Source organism: Oncorhynchus gorbuscha, linkage group LG14 (assembly GCF_021184085.1).
Source record: "Oncorhynchus gorbuscha isolate QuinsamMale2020 ecotype Even-year linkage group LG14, OgorEven_v1.0, whole genome shotgun sequence".
NCBI lineage: Eukaryota > Metazoa > Chordata > Actinopteri > Salmoniformes > Salmonidae > Oncorhynchus > Oncorhynchus gorbuscha.
In genome coordinates, this window is record NC_060186.1 from 28450862 (window position 1) to 28465045 (window position 14184).

The 14184-nt window shown below is 43.6% G+C and overlaps 1 long non-coding RNA gene across 2 annotated transcripts in view; it reads left to right on the top strand.

The window, feature by feature from the left end:
• The first annotated feature begins 3079 nt into the window (after positions 1-3079).
• The window catches only part of LOC123994748, a 62435-nt gene continuing 51330 nt past the window's right edge, over positions 3080-14184 (top strand). For both annotated transcript variants that reach the window (XR_006831707.1, XR_006831706.1), the window contains exons 1-2: positions 3080-3664; positions 4666-4764. This is a non-coding gene — a long non-coding RNA (uncharacterized LOC123994748). The remainder of the gene's footprint in view (positions 3665-4665; positions 4765-14184) is intronic.

Sequence of the window (14184 nt, forward strand, 5' to 3'; positions counted from 1 at the left end):
TGTTTTTCAACAGGACAATGACCCAAAACACACCTCCAGGCTGTGTAAGGGCTATTTGACCTAGGAGAGTGATGGAGTGCTGCATCAGAAGACCTGGTCTCCACAATCACCTGACCTCAACCCAAATTAGACGGTTTTGTATCACGTTTTAGGGAAGATCTAGATGCAGACAGTGTCGAAGTAAAACAAATGTATTACTATAGTAGAACAGGGAGCAGGCAAAACGACAGATAAAGGGCAGGCAGAGGTCAGTAATCCTGATCTGAGTCCAAAGGTACAGAAAAACAGGTTGTTTCAGAGTCAGGGCAGGCAGAGGTCAGTAATCCAGTGTGGTGGGTCAATAATCCAGTGTGGTGGGGCAGGGTACAGGACGGCAGGCAGGCTCAGGGTCAGGGCAGGCCGAATGGAAACAGGAGACAAAGGGCTGTTAGACATGGGTTTGATTTCAGACACATGAAAAGGGGTTGTGTATATGGAGGGTACGTGGCCACAGAATATGAACAGCAGAGGGGCTAATATGACCTTGGAGATGGGGAAAGGGCCGTTAAACTAGGGGGAAAGTTTGTGGGACTCCACCCAGAGGGGCAGATCCTGGGTGAACAGCCATTCCTTTGTCGTCGATACGACCTCCTGGAGGTGGTCTTGCCGCTCTTCCTCTTGCTGAGGGAAGAGCGGGGGCTGATAGCCCAGGGAACACTCAAAGGGTGAGAGACCCGTGGCAGAGCAAGGAAGGGTGTTGCGGGCGTATTCGACCCACCCAAGCTGCTGGCTCCAGGTGGTGGGAATGGTGGAGACCAGGCAGCAAAAAGGTTTTTCCAAGTCTTGGTTAGCTTGCTCTGACTGGCCGTTAGACGGGGTGGAACATCCCCATCTGGGTCCCCTCTGGGTTTGGCTGGGACCGCTGCACCTCATGGACCTGCTTCCCTTATCCCCAGCTGAGTGCCCGTCACCAGACATGGGGTGGGAAGGATGGTCTCTGAGTCCGAGGGTGTAGCCGCGGGGTTATTGCGGCTTGACAGAGCATCCGGCTTGATGTTATTGGATCCCGGTCCGTAGGAGAGGGAGAAGTTGAACTGGGTGAAGAGCAGGGCCCACCTAGCTTGCCTGGAATTGAGACGCTTGGCTGTGCAGAGATATTCCAGGTTCTTATGGTCGGTCCACACAATGAACGGATGTTCCATCCCCTCCAGCCAGTTCCTCGAGAAGCTCCCGATTCCCCACATCATAATTCCTCTCTATGGCATTGAGGCAATGGGAGAAGAAGGCGCAGGGATAATGAGGGGAGATGGGAGACACCTGGTGGGGGGTGGAGACAAGCACAAAGACAGGTGAAACAGATCAGGGTGTGACAGTTTGGGATGAGTTGGACCGCAGAGTAAAGGAAAAGCAGCCAACACCTGGTCAGCATATGTGGGAACTCCTTCAAGACTGTTGGAAAAGCATTCCAGGTGAAGCTGTTTCAGAGAATGCCAAGAGTGTTCAAGAGTGTTCAATGCTGTCATCATATTTGGATTTGTTTAACACTTTTTGGTTACTACATGATTCCATATGTGTTATTTCATAGTTTTGATGTCTTCACTATTATTCTACAAAGGTGTGTCCAAACATTTGACTGGTACTGTACATCTACTTGAAAATATATGGCAAGACCTGAAAGTGGTTGTATAGCAATGATCAACAACCAAAAGGATAATGGGAAAATGTTGCACTATCCAGGTGCGGAAAGCTCTAAGAGACTTACCTTAGAAAGAATCAACTGTAATCGCTGCCAACTGTGCTTAGGCAAAGTATTGACTCATGGGTGTGAATGTTTATGTAAATTAGATATTTTTGTATTTCAATTTCAATAAATTTGAAAAAAAAAATGTAAAAACATGTTTCACCTCGTCATTATGGGGTACTTTGTGTAGATGGGTGAGAAAAAATTCAGGCTGTACCACAACAAAATGCGGAATAAGTCAAGGGGTATGAATACTTTACGAAGGCAGTGTATCTCATAATAACGACCCACTGTCTCATAAATTGTCGTCAGATTTTGTTGGGGGGTGGCTGGAACTCGCTTCCATAGAATTTGGAATAAGTATGAGTAAAACTTTATGTAGGCCCTAACATATATTTTTAGCATTCTAAAACCAAATACATTTGTAGAAACTTTTTTCCTGAAATGTGGGCCTATTACAGCACTCTACCCTATAGCCTGTAAAGTCACCAGAGTGTGTTATAGCCATTGGCTAATTATGGGGAAAAGTGTCTTCTTGTCTTGCACCATGATCATTTACAATACCTTTATTATACCACAAATGAGCTACCACTCATCTATAATTCCTATAGACATGCTGAACCCTAGTACAGTATAACAGAGTACAATAGCTACATCATATCTGTTGACATGGAGTAATATAGCCAAATCAAATCCAGGCATGATATCACCTGACACTGCATGCATGGAGGAAGAAAGATAATTTATAGCATGTGCTTTATTCCAGTTGACACAGGTAGGCTTAACAGGTGCATTGGGCCTAGGCCTATAGCCTACTCGTTTATTGGGTGCCTATTTGGTTAAGGAATTTGGGGGAAATAGGCTAGGCCTACATGCCTGGAAATTATTATGAAATTGTTATGATGGCCTACATTGACAGAATGTGTGTTTGAGACCTAGCCCTATGCCTCTCATTTGCATTTAATTGAAACTGCCTCGGTAAAATGACCAAATATGCTGACAGGAGGTAAGGCTAGCCTGTATGAACATGAGTCTCAAGTCTATTCTCGTAGGTATACATTGGCAGTTCAGGACTCAATTTAACACTTGGATAGACCGGACGAATTCCGATTGCGTTATTGAAAGGCAATGTTTTCCATGTTTTCTTATGGAACAACTACAGTGTGGTACACGTGTAATTCAAACTAGTGTAATAAACAAATTAACAGGAGTAGCCTAAACGTGGCGCCTCGAGTTTTTCATAGCAATATTCAATCGGATGCGTGTACATTGCCCCTTTGTTCGCAGTAGGCAAATGCCCCACACTATCGACATCTCTTATCTTTTGTAAATATGTCATTGTAGTCGGCCTATGCTAGGTCCAGTGTGTTTCATGGCTGAGATAGTGCAGCGACAGGCAGGCAGCTGCGAATCACATTTCACTTTAGCTGAACTTCTCAAATCTATTTGAGCTATGGCAGAGGGAACACAGTGAGTCTGTCCGGTCTACTAATAGTCCGGCCCCGCCGCGGATGTGGCAAGCGAGGACATGCTGGTAGCCTATTCTTTATGATTATTTCTTAAAGAGCCGGCGAACGCAACACAGCTCCGTTTGCTATGGATGCTTCTTTGGCCGAAGATTATATAGGCCTACTTTGCTACACTGTTACAATGTATCGACTTAGAGCATGGATCACTACGTAGCTTAGTAGTCTTTTCTCACACTCGCATCATTGTTGCCGCTGTGCAGCGAGGACACGATAGTTACGGGGGGAGACAGACGAAACACAGCGTGACTGTCGCTCAGGACTTGAACTTGAACTTCATTTTGAAAACGGCGTCCATGTGTGATCGACGTTAAGTCTTCTTTTTTTCCCATAAGCAATATCCATTATCTGTGATTCATTGACAAACTACGAGGAGAAATGAGGAAAATACAGATGTTTTGAAGACAATAAACTAAACGTAAGTTAATGTGCTCCATGAAAATACTAAATAAACCGCATTTATTGAAGGGAATTAGCCGTTCCAAATCATGTGTTATCTTGCCGGTGGATTGCATGTATTTTCAGTGGGGTGGATGACACGATTCAAAGACTGAGATGTTCTACAGTCGTAGGCAAGTATGAATTAAGTTTTCGCGGGTAGTTATTTCAAACGCAAACTAAATCGCCCCCAAAATGTTTATGTTGATCCTTAACAATGACATAAAACAAAACAAACCAAGATCAATGTATGGTGTATTTCTATTTTGATTAAAGGGGGATGATAGGCTATAGCCTTAATTTCACAATTGCAGTTAAATAAAGAAAGACGTCAGTTTTAGTGCATGGTTTTATATGATACCTTTTCTATTGGTTGTTCTTAACACAGAGCTGAAATACAATGCTTACCATCTCTACTAATCCACCATAAAGATGACACATTTTAAAATGTGTATTTGTGGCATTTGAACAAATGTGCATTTAATAAAACAAATGTTATTTCGCCAATTTGAGCTGTTTACTCGTAAATGACCCGACTCTGGGGTATTATTTGATTGTGTGGTTTTGTGATCTGTTTCCATGTGGTTTTCCCTCAAATATATATTTTTAATGGATTATAGCCTATTATACTGTCATTGAAAAGTGACATTTGGGCATCAAGCCTCTATAGGTCTAAGCCTATTTATTTATTGTTTTATGAAAAAAGGAACTATTGAAAGTTGGGAGACAATTGCCTTCTTTGAAGAGTTGAAATGAGTTGGAGTTTTGGTATGATGTTGATAATAATCTCAGAAATGCATCCTGTGTGTATGTGGAAGAAAATGGCCTACTATAGCCTAAAATGATTTAGCTCTAAATCATCCTCAGAATATTTTTCCTATTTGCCCTTTTTGCTGTTGATCGATTGTCATTTTCAGATGCAAAGATAGAAGGGAGTTCCTGTTAAAAGTGCTGAAATGTGCTGTGATCTCTGTGTTTCAGTGCTGGCTGCTCCACCTCGGACATTGAAGAAGTGGACATTTCATATCAACAGAAAGTAAAAGAATTGAAGAATGCATGTTATAGATGTTGTTATAACAGGTAGGTTTTTAATTTTTTTTTATTATGTAACTATTCAGTGACACAATAACAGTTTAAATCGTAATGAGATGCCTTCCAAAATATTATTTAAATGTGCTGTAGTTGCTGGGTGAAACATTTTGTAATATGATTGATTCAGTGCACAATGCATTACATTTTAGATCTGCACTACAAATGAAAAGCATTTGTATTTCTTATTTATAATGATTGTCAAGTAATTGTTAATTAGTTCTATAGAGAATGTATAAGCTTATCATTTCTAAATCAAATAGGCAGTGGGAAAACCTGTTAGTGTGAAAAATATCACATACTCTGACTATACGCCCTGACCATCCTTCATCTATCGAAAAAGGCCTATGTTTAGAGACATTGATCTGAAATATCTCCTGTAAACGTGGCAGAAAATGTTGATTACTTCTTAATTTGAGCCTTGAGCCTTGAACCTTGTCAGTCACAGCACTGGGGTCGGTACTCAGAGTAGGCCCTACACGACAGGTTTACTCTCACAGCCAAAGCTGTCACCTGCACAATTCAACTGAGAGAGAGATTATGTATTTATCTATATATTTATATATACTGTATATATATTCTTTAAATAATTATCAATATTTAGAACTAATGCCCCATCTTAATTTACATTAACAGCTTTAAATCAAACATTTTCTAATTGACCGTATTAAGGGAAAGTTTTACTCTCTGACAACTCTTGGGAAATCAATCGGTTGCCCGGAGATTTTATTTCCATTTGTTTAATAGTTGTCTCTCACTGCTCTCCTGCTTCTGTCAAAGATAACATTCAATTTGCTCCTCCTGTCATTCGGTTGGCAAGATTTTATTTTATTTTACACAATCAAAGTTCTAAGTGTCATGGCCTGGGCCAGACGGGCCTAATAAGACAGTCGTAGGTTTTCTTTCTGCACATCTGGCTATTTTAGTGCTGCGTCTGCAACTGGAAGCTGATTTTGTTGCCTGGCCTAGTGCTCTGGTACTCTGGTGATGCCGAACCCAGCTTGTCAATCTCACTGAAGCGATGTTTCCCAAAATTCTGGGAGCCGCAGCAACGGATGACAGAAACTTGGCATTTGTCGTCGGCCACATTCTCTCCTCTCCTTGCTGCTCTCTGGAAAGAGGAGCAGACAGTGGCCAAGTATGTAACAGATCATCATGACCCTGTGGCCCCTGATGGCTCAGGGTGATAGGCATCTTTAATGTGATATATTAATAACCAGTATATTGTACGTTTATAAAACACACTTGTGGCTATAAACAGGAAAGACATTGTGCTCTGGGGAAACGAGGCAACGAGGCAAACGCAGGTGGCTGGAGACAATGGACAAGGGCTGGTTTCTCAGATCCTAAGCAGTAAAGAAAGAGAGAAAGAGCCTGTGGACTTGTGAATTGGTATGACTTTGTCAGTGGCATGATTTACCCTCAGTTTACTCTCGAACAGAATAACAAAAACATGTCTTGATTGGAATGAACAGGAGACCAGTGACACGAGGCTATCTCTCTCGCACTTCTCCGGTCCTGACCATTCTCTATGCCGTTGTTTTCACCCCCAGAAATTGATTGAAACCTAAACTAAGGCACAGAGCCCTGATATTCTTCTCTATGAATAGTTGACTAGATATGATGATGATGATGCACTGGATGGTGTCCCTGTAAGGGCATTTCAGGTCAAGGACAGGGCTGTGCTGTTCTGAGATATTCTGTTCTGCGTCATAATGATTTCTTAATTTGAAAGAAGAACATGTTTTTTCAAAGAGGGATGATGCTGCAGCATTTGGTCAGCCAGGTTTCTGCACAAGTTGAAACAGTAGTTTCGACTTTGTGACAGGAGTTTTAAATGTTACAAAGCCCTCTGTAGCAGTGTGAAGCTAAAGTTTGGATAATCAAATCTACATGTATTTGTCACGTGCGCCGAATACAACAACCTTACAGTGAAATGCTTACTTACAGGCTCCAATCAACATTGCAAAAAGAGTATTAAGTGAACAATTGGAAAGTAAAGAAATAAAAAACAACAGTAAAAAAGACAGTGAAAAATAACAGTAGCGAGGCTGTATACAGTAGCGACTCTATAACAGTAGCGAGGCTATATACAGTAGCGACTCTATAACAGTAGCGAGGCTATATACAGTAGCGACTCTATAACAGTAGCGAGGCTGTATACAGTAGCGAGGCTATAACAGTAGCGAGGTTGTATACAGTAGCGACTCTATAACAGTAGCGAGGCTGTATACAGTAGCGACTCTATAACAGTAGCGACTCTATAACAGTAGCGACTCTATAACAGTAGCAAGGCTATATACAGTAGCGACTCTATAACAGTAGCGAGGCTATATACAGTAGCGACCCTATAACAGTAGCGAGGCTGTATACAGTAGCGACTCTATAACAGTAGCGAGGCTGTATACAGTAGCGACTCTATAACAGTAGCGAGGCTGTATACAGTAGCGACTCTATAACAGTAGCGACTCTATAACAGTAGCGAGGCTGTATACAGTAGCGACTCTATAGCAGTAGCGAGGCTATATACAGTAGCGACTCTATAACATTAGCGAGGCTGTATACAGTAGCGACTCTATAACAGTAGCGAGGCTGTATACAGTAGCGATTCTATAACAGTAGTGACTCTATAACAGTAGCGACTCTATAACAGTAGCGAGGCTGTATACAGTAGCGACTCTATAACAGTAGCGAGGCTATACACAGTAGCGACTCTATAACAGTAGCGAGGCTATATACAGTAGCGACTCTATAACAGTAGCGAGGCTGTATACAGTAGCGACTCTATAACAGTAGTGAGGCTGTATACAGTAGCGACTCTATAACAGTAGCGACTCTATAACAGTAGCGACTCTATAACAGTAGCGAGGCTGTATACAGTAGCGACTCTATAACAGTAGCGAGGCTGTATACAGTAGCGACTCTATAACAGTAGCGAGGCTGTATACAGTAGCGACTCTATAACAGTAGCGAGGCTGTATACAGTAGCGACTCTATAACAGTAGCGAGGCTGTATACAGTAGCGACTATAATAGTAGTGACTCTATAACAGTAGTGAGGCTGTATACAGTAGCGACTCTATAACAGTAGCGAGGCTGTATACAGTAGCGACTCTATAACAGTAGCGACTCTATAACAGTAGCGAGGCTGTATACAGTAGCGACTCTATAACAGTAGCGAGGCTGTATACAGTAGCGACTCTATAACAGTAGCGAGGCTGTATACAGTAGCGACTCTATAACAGTAGCGACTCTATAACAGTAGCGAGGCTGTATACAGTAGCGACTCTATAACAGTAGCGAGGCTGTATACAGTAGCGACTCTATAACAGTAGCGACTCTATAACAGTAGCGAGGCTGTATACAGTAGCGACTCTATAACAGTAGCGAGGCTGTATACAGTAGCGACTCTATAACAGTAGCGACTCTATAACAGTAGCGAGGCTGTATACAGTAGCGACTCTATAACAGTAGCGAGGCTGTATACAGTAGCGACTCTATAACAGTAGCGACTCTATAACAGTAGCGAGGCTATATAGAGTAGCGACTCTATAACAGTAGCGACTCTATAACAGTAGCAAGGCTTTATACAGTAGCGGGGCTATATAACAGTAGCGAGGCTGTATAACAGTAGCGACTCTATAACAGTAGCGAGGCTATATACAGTAGCGACTCTATAACAGTAGCGAGGCTGTATACAGTAGCGACTCTATAACAGTAGCGAGGCTGTATACAGTAGCGACTCTACAACAGTAGCGACTCTATAACAGTAGCAAGGCTTTATACAGTAGCGAGGCTATATAACAGTAGCGAGGCTGTATACAGTAGCGACTCTATAACAGTAGCGAGGCTGTATACAGTAGCGACTCTATAACAGTAGCGAGGCTATATACAGTAGCGACTCTATAACAGTAGCGAGGCTGTATACAGTAGCGACTCTATAACAGTAGCGAGGCTATATACAGTAGCGACTCTATAACAGTAGCGAGGCTGTATACAGTAGCGACTCTATAACAGTAGCGAGGCTGTATACAGTAGCGACTCGATAACAGTAGCGAGGCTGTATACAGTAGCGACTCTATAACAGTAGCGAGGCTATATACAGTAGCGACTCTATAACAGTAGCGAGGCTGTATACAGTAGCGACTCTATAACAGTAGCTAGGCTGTATACAGTAGCGACTCTATAACAGTAGCGAGGCTGTATACAGTAGCGACTCTATAACAGTAGCGACTCTATAACAGTAGCGAGGCTGTATACAGTAGCGACTCTATAACAGTAGCGAGGCTGTATACAGTAGCGACTCTATAACAGTAGCGAGGCTATATACAGTAGCAACTCTATAACAGTAGCGACTCTATAACAGTAGCAAGGCTTTATACAGTAGCGGGGCTATATAACAGTAGCGAGGCTGTATAACAGTAGCGACTCTATAACAGTAGCGAGGCTATATACAGTAGCGACTCTATAACAGTAGCGAGGCTGTATACAGTAGCGACTCTATAACAGTAGCGAGGCTGTATACAGTAGCGACTCTACAACAGTAGCAAGGCTGTATACAGTAGCGACTCTATAACAGTAGCGAGGCTGTATACAGTAGCGACTCTATAACAGTAGCGACTCTATAACAGTAGCAAGGCTTTATACAGTAGCGAGGCTATATAACAGTAGCGAGGCTGTATACAGTAGCGACTCTATAACAGTAGCGAGGCTGTATACAGTAGCGACTCTATAACAGTAGCGAGGCTATATACAGTAGCGACTCTATAACAGTAGCGAGGCTGTATACAGTAGCGACTCTATAACAGTAGCTAGGCTGTATACAGTAGCGACTCTATAACAGTAGCGAGGCTATATACAGTAGCGACTCTATAACAGTAGCGAGGCTGTATACAGTAGCGACTCTATAACAGTAGCGAGGCTGTATACAGTAGCGACTCTATAACAGTAGCGAGGCTGTATACAGTAGCGACTCTATAACAGTAGCGAGGCTATATACAGTAGCGACTCTATAACAGTAGCGAGGCTATATACAGTAGCGAGGCTTTATACAGTTGCGACTCTATAACAGTAGCGAGGCTATATACAGTAGCGAGGCTTTATACAGTAGCGAGGCTTTATACAGTAGCGAGGCTGAATACAGTAGCGACTCTATAACAGTAGCGAGGCTATATACAGTAGCGACTCTATAACAGTAGCGAGGCTGTATACAGTAGCGACTCTATAACAGTAGCGAGGCTATATACAGTAGCGACTCTATAACAGTAGCGAGGCTGTATACAGTAGCGACTCTATAACAGTAGCGAGGCTGTATACAGTAGCGACTCTATAACAGTAGCGAGGCTGTATACAGTAGCGACTCTATAACAGTAGCGAGGCTATATACAGTAGCGACTCTATAACAGTAGCAAGGCTTTATACAGTAGCGGGGCTATATAACAGTAGCGAGGCTGTATAACAGTAGCGACTCTATAACAGTAGCGAGGCTGTATACAGTAGCGACTCTACAACAGTAGCAAGGCTGTATACAGTAGCGACTCTATAACAGTAGCGAGGCTGTATACAGTAGCGACTCTATAACAGTAGCGACTCTATTACAGTAGCAAGGCTTTATACAGTAGCGAGGCTATATAACAGTAGCGAGGCTGTATACAGTAGCGACTCTATAACAGTAGCGAGGCTATATACAGTAGCGAGGCTTTATACAGTAGCGAGGCTTTATACAGTAGCGAGGCTGTATACAGTAGCGACTCTATAACAGTAGCGAGGCTATATACAGTAGCGACTCTATAACAGTAGCGAGGCTGTATACAGTAGCGACTCTATAACAGTAGCGAGACTATATACAGTAGCGACTCTATAACAGTAGCGAGGCTGTATACAGTAGCGACTCTATAACAGTAGCGAGGCTGTATACAGTAGCGACTCTATAACAGTAGCGAGGCTGTATACAGTAGCGACTCTATAACAGTAGTGAGGCTATATACAGTAGCGACTCTATAACAGTAGCGACTCTATAACAGTAGCAAGGCTTTATACAGTAGCGGGGCTATATAACAGTAGCGAGGCTGTATAACAGTAGCGACTCTATAACAGTAGCGAGGCTATATACAGTAGCGACTCTATAACAGTAGCGACTCTATAACAGTAGCGACTCTATAACAGTAGCGAGGCTGTATACAGTAGCGACTCTATAACAGTAGCGAGGCTGTATACAGTAGCGACTCTATAACAGTAGCGACTCTATAACAGTAGCGACTCTATAACAGTAGCGAGGCTGTATACAGTAGCGACTCTATAACAGTAGCGAGGCTGTATACAGTAGCGACTCTATAACAGTAGCGAGGCTATATACAGTAGCGACTCTATAACAGTAGCGAGGCTATATACAGTAGCGACTCTATAACAGTAGCGAGGCTATATACAGTAGCGACTCTATAACAGTAGCGAGGCTATATACAGTAGCGACTCTATAACAGTAGCAAGGCTTTATACAGGCACCGGTTAGTTGGGCTGATTGAGGTAGCATGTACATGTAGATATGGTTAAAGTGACTATGCATATATGATAAACAGAGAGTAGCAGTAGCGTAAAAGGGGGGTTGGTGGGTGGTGGGTGGCGGGACACAATGCAGATAGCCCGGTTAGCCAATATGCGTGCGGGGGCGCTGGTTGGTCGGGCCAATTGAGATAGTATGTACATGAATGTATAGTTAAAGTGACTATGCATATATGATAAACAGAGAGTAGCAGCAGCGTAAAAACAGGGGTTGGGGGGGGACGACACAATGCAAATAGTCTGGGTAGCCATTTGATTTATTGTTCAGAAGTCTTGTGGCTTGGGGGTAAAAACTGTTGAGAAGCCTTTTTGTTCTAGACTTGGCACTCCGGTACTGCTTGCCATGCGGTAGTAGAGAGAACAGTCTATGACTGGGGTGGCTGGGGTCTTTGACAATTTTTAGGGCCTTCCTCTGACACCGCCTGGAGTAGAGGTCCTGGATGGCAGGCAGTTTAGCCCCAGTGATGTACTGGGCCGTACGCACAACCATCTGTAGTGCCTTGTGGTCGGAGGCCGAGCAATTGCTGTTCCAGGCAGTAATACAACCAGTCAAGATGCTCTCGATGTTGCAGCTGTATAACCTTTTGAGGATCTGAGGACCCATGCCAAATCTTTTGTTCCTGAGGGGGAATAGGCTTTGTCGTGCCCTCTTCACAACTGTCTTGGTGTGTTTGGACCATGCTAATTTGTTGGTGATGTGGACACCAAGGAACTTGAAGCTCTCAACCTGCTCTACTACAGCCCCGTCGATGAGAATGGGGGCGTGCTTGGTCCTCCTTTTCCTGTAGTCCACAATCATCTCCTTAGTCTTTGTTACTTTGAGGGAGAGGTTGTTATTCTGGCACCACCCGGCCAGGTCTCTGACCTGCTCCCTATAGGCTGTCTCGTCGTTGTCGGTGATCCGGCCTACACTGTTGTGTCATCTGCGAACTTAATGATGATGTTGGAGTCGTGCCTGGCCATGCAGTCGTGGTTGAACAGGGAGTAAAGGGGGGGGGGGGGGGGACTGAGCACGCACCTCTGAGGGGCTCCAGTGTTGAGGATCAGTGTGGCAGATGTGTTGCTACCTACCCGCACCACATGGGGGTGGCCCGTCAGGAAGTCCAGGATCCAGTTGCAGAGGGAGGTGTTTAGTCCCAGGATCCTTAGCTTAGTGATGAGCTTTGAGGGTACTATGGTGTTGAATGCTGAGCTGTAGTCAATGAATAGCATTCTTATGTAGGTGTTCCTTTTGTCCAGGTGGGAAAGGGCAGTGTGGAGTGCAATAGAGATTCCATCATCTGTGGATCTGTTTGGGAACTATGCAAATTGGAGTGGGTCTAGGGTTTCTGGGATAATGGTGTTGATATGAGCTATTACCAGCCTTTCAAAGCACTTCATGGCTACAGACGTGCTTTGAAAGGCTGGCAATAGCTCATATCAACACCATTATCCCAGAAACCCTAGACCCACTCCAATGTTGAAAATATCAATGAAGACACCTGCCAGTTGGTCAGCACATGCTTGGAGCTCACATCCTGGTAATCCGTCTGGCCCCGCAGCCTTGTAAATGTTGACCTGTTTAAAGGTCTGGCTAGGGAGAGAGTCATCACACAGTCATCCTGAACAGCTGATTCTCTCATGCATGCCTCAGTGTTGCTTACCTCGAAGCGAGCACAGAAGTGATTTAGCTCATATGGTAGGCTCATGTCACTGGGCAGCTCGCGGCTGTGCTTCCCTTTGTAGTCTGTAATAGTTTGCAAGCCCTGACACATAAGACGAGCGTTGGAGCCAGTGTAGTACAATTCAATCTTAGCCCTGTATTGACTCTTTGCCTGTTTGATGGCTCATCGGAGGGCATAGCAGGATTTCTTATAAGCTTCCGGGTTAGAGTCCCGCACCAAGAAAGCGGCAGCAATACCCTTTAGCTCTGTGCGAATGTTGCCTGTAATCCATGGTTTCTGGTTGGGGTATGTACGAACAGTCAATGTGGGGACCACGTCCTCGATGCACTTATTGATAAAGCCAGTGACTGATGTGGTGTACTCCTCAATGCCATCGGAAGAATCCCGGAACATTTTCCAGACTGTGTTAGCAAAACATTCCTGTAGTTTAGCATCTGCTTCACCTGACCACTTTTTTATAGACCAAGTCACTGGTGCTTCCTGCTTTAATTTTTGCTGGTAAGCAGGAATCAGGAGGATAGAATTTTGGTCGGATTTACCAAATGAAGGATGAGGGAGAGATTTGTACGCGTCTCTGTGTGTGGACTACAGGTGATCTAGAATTTCTTTTCCTCTGGTTGCACATTTAACATGTTGATAGAAATTAGGTAGAACTGATTTAAGTATCCCTGCATTAAAGTCTCCGGCCACTAGGAGCGTTGCCTCTGGGTGAGTGGTTTCCTGTTTGCTTATTTCCTTATACAGCTGACTGAGTGTGGTCTTTAGTGCCAGCATCCGTCTGTGGTGTTAAATAAACAATCACGAAAGTATAGCTGAAAACTCTCTAGGCAAATAGTGTGGTCTGCATTTTATCACAAAATACTCTACTTCAGGCGAGTAAAATCGAGATACTTCCTTAGATTTCGTGCACCAGCTCTTGTTTACAAATATGCACAGACCGCCCCCCTTCGTGTGCTGTTCTATCTTGCTGGTGCAGCGTATTTCCCGCTAGCTGAATATTCATGTCATCATTCAGCCACAATTCCATGAAACATAAGATATTACAATTTTATGTCCCGTTGGTAGGATATTCGTGATTGTACCAAGTGTCATTTACATATCATTTTCATTTACATATAATTTCCAAATGATTGCACGTCGGCGAGTAAAATTGACGGTAACGGCATCTTTCCCACTCGCCTTCTGCGAAT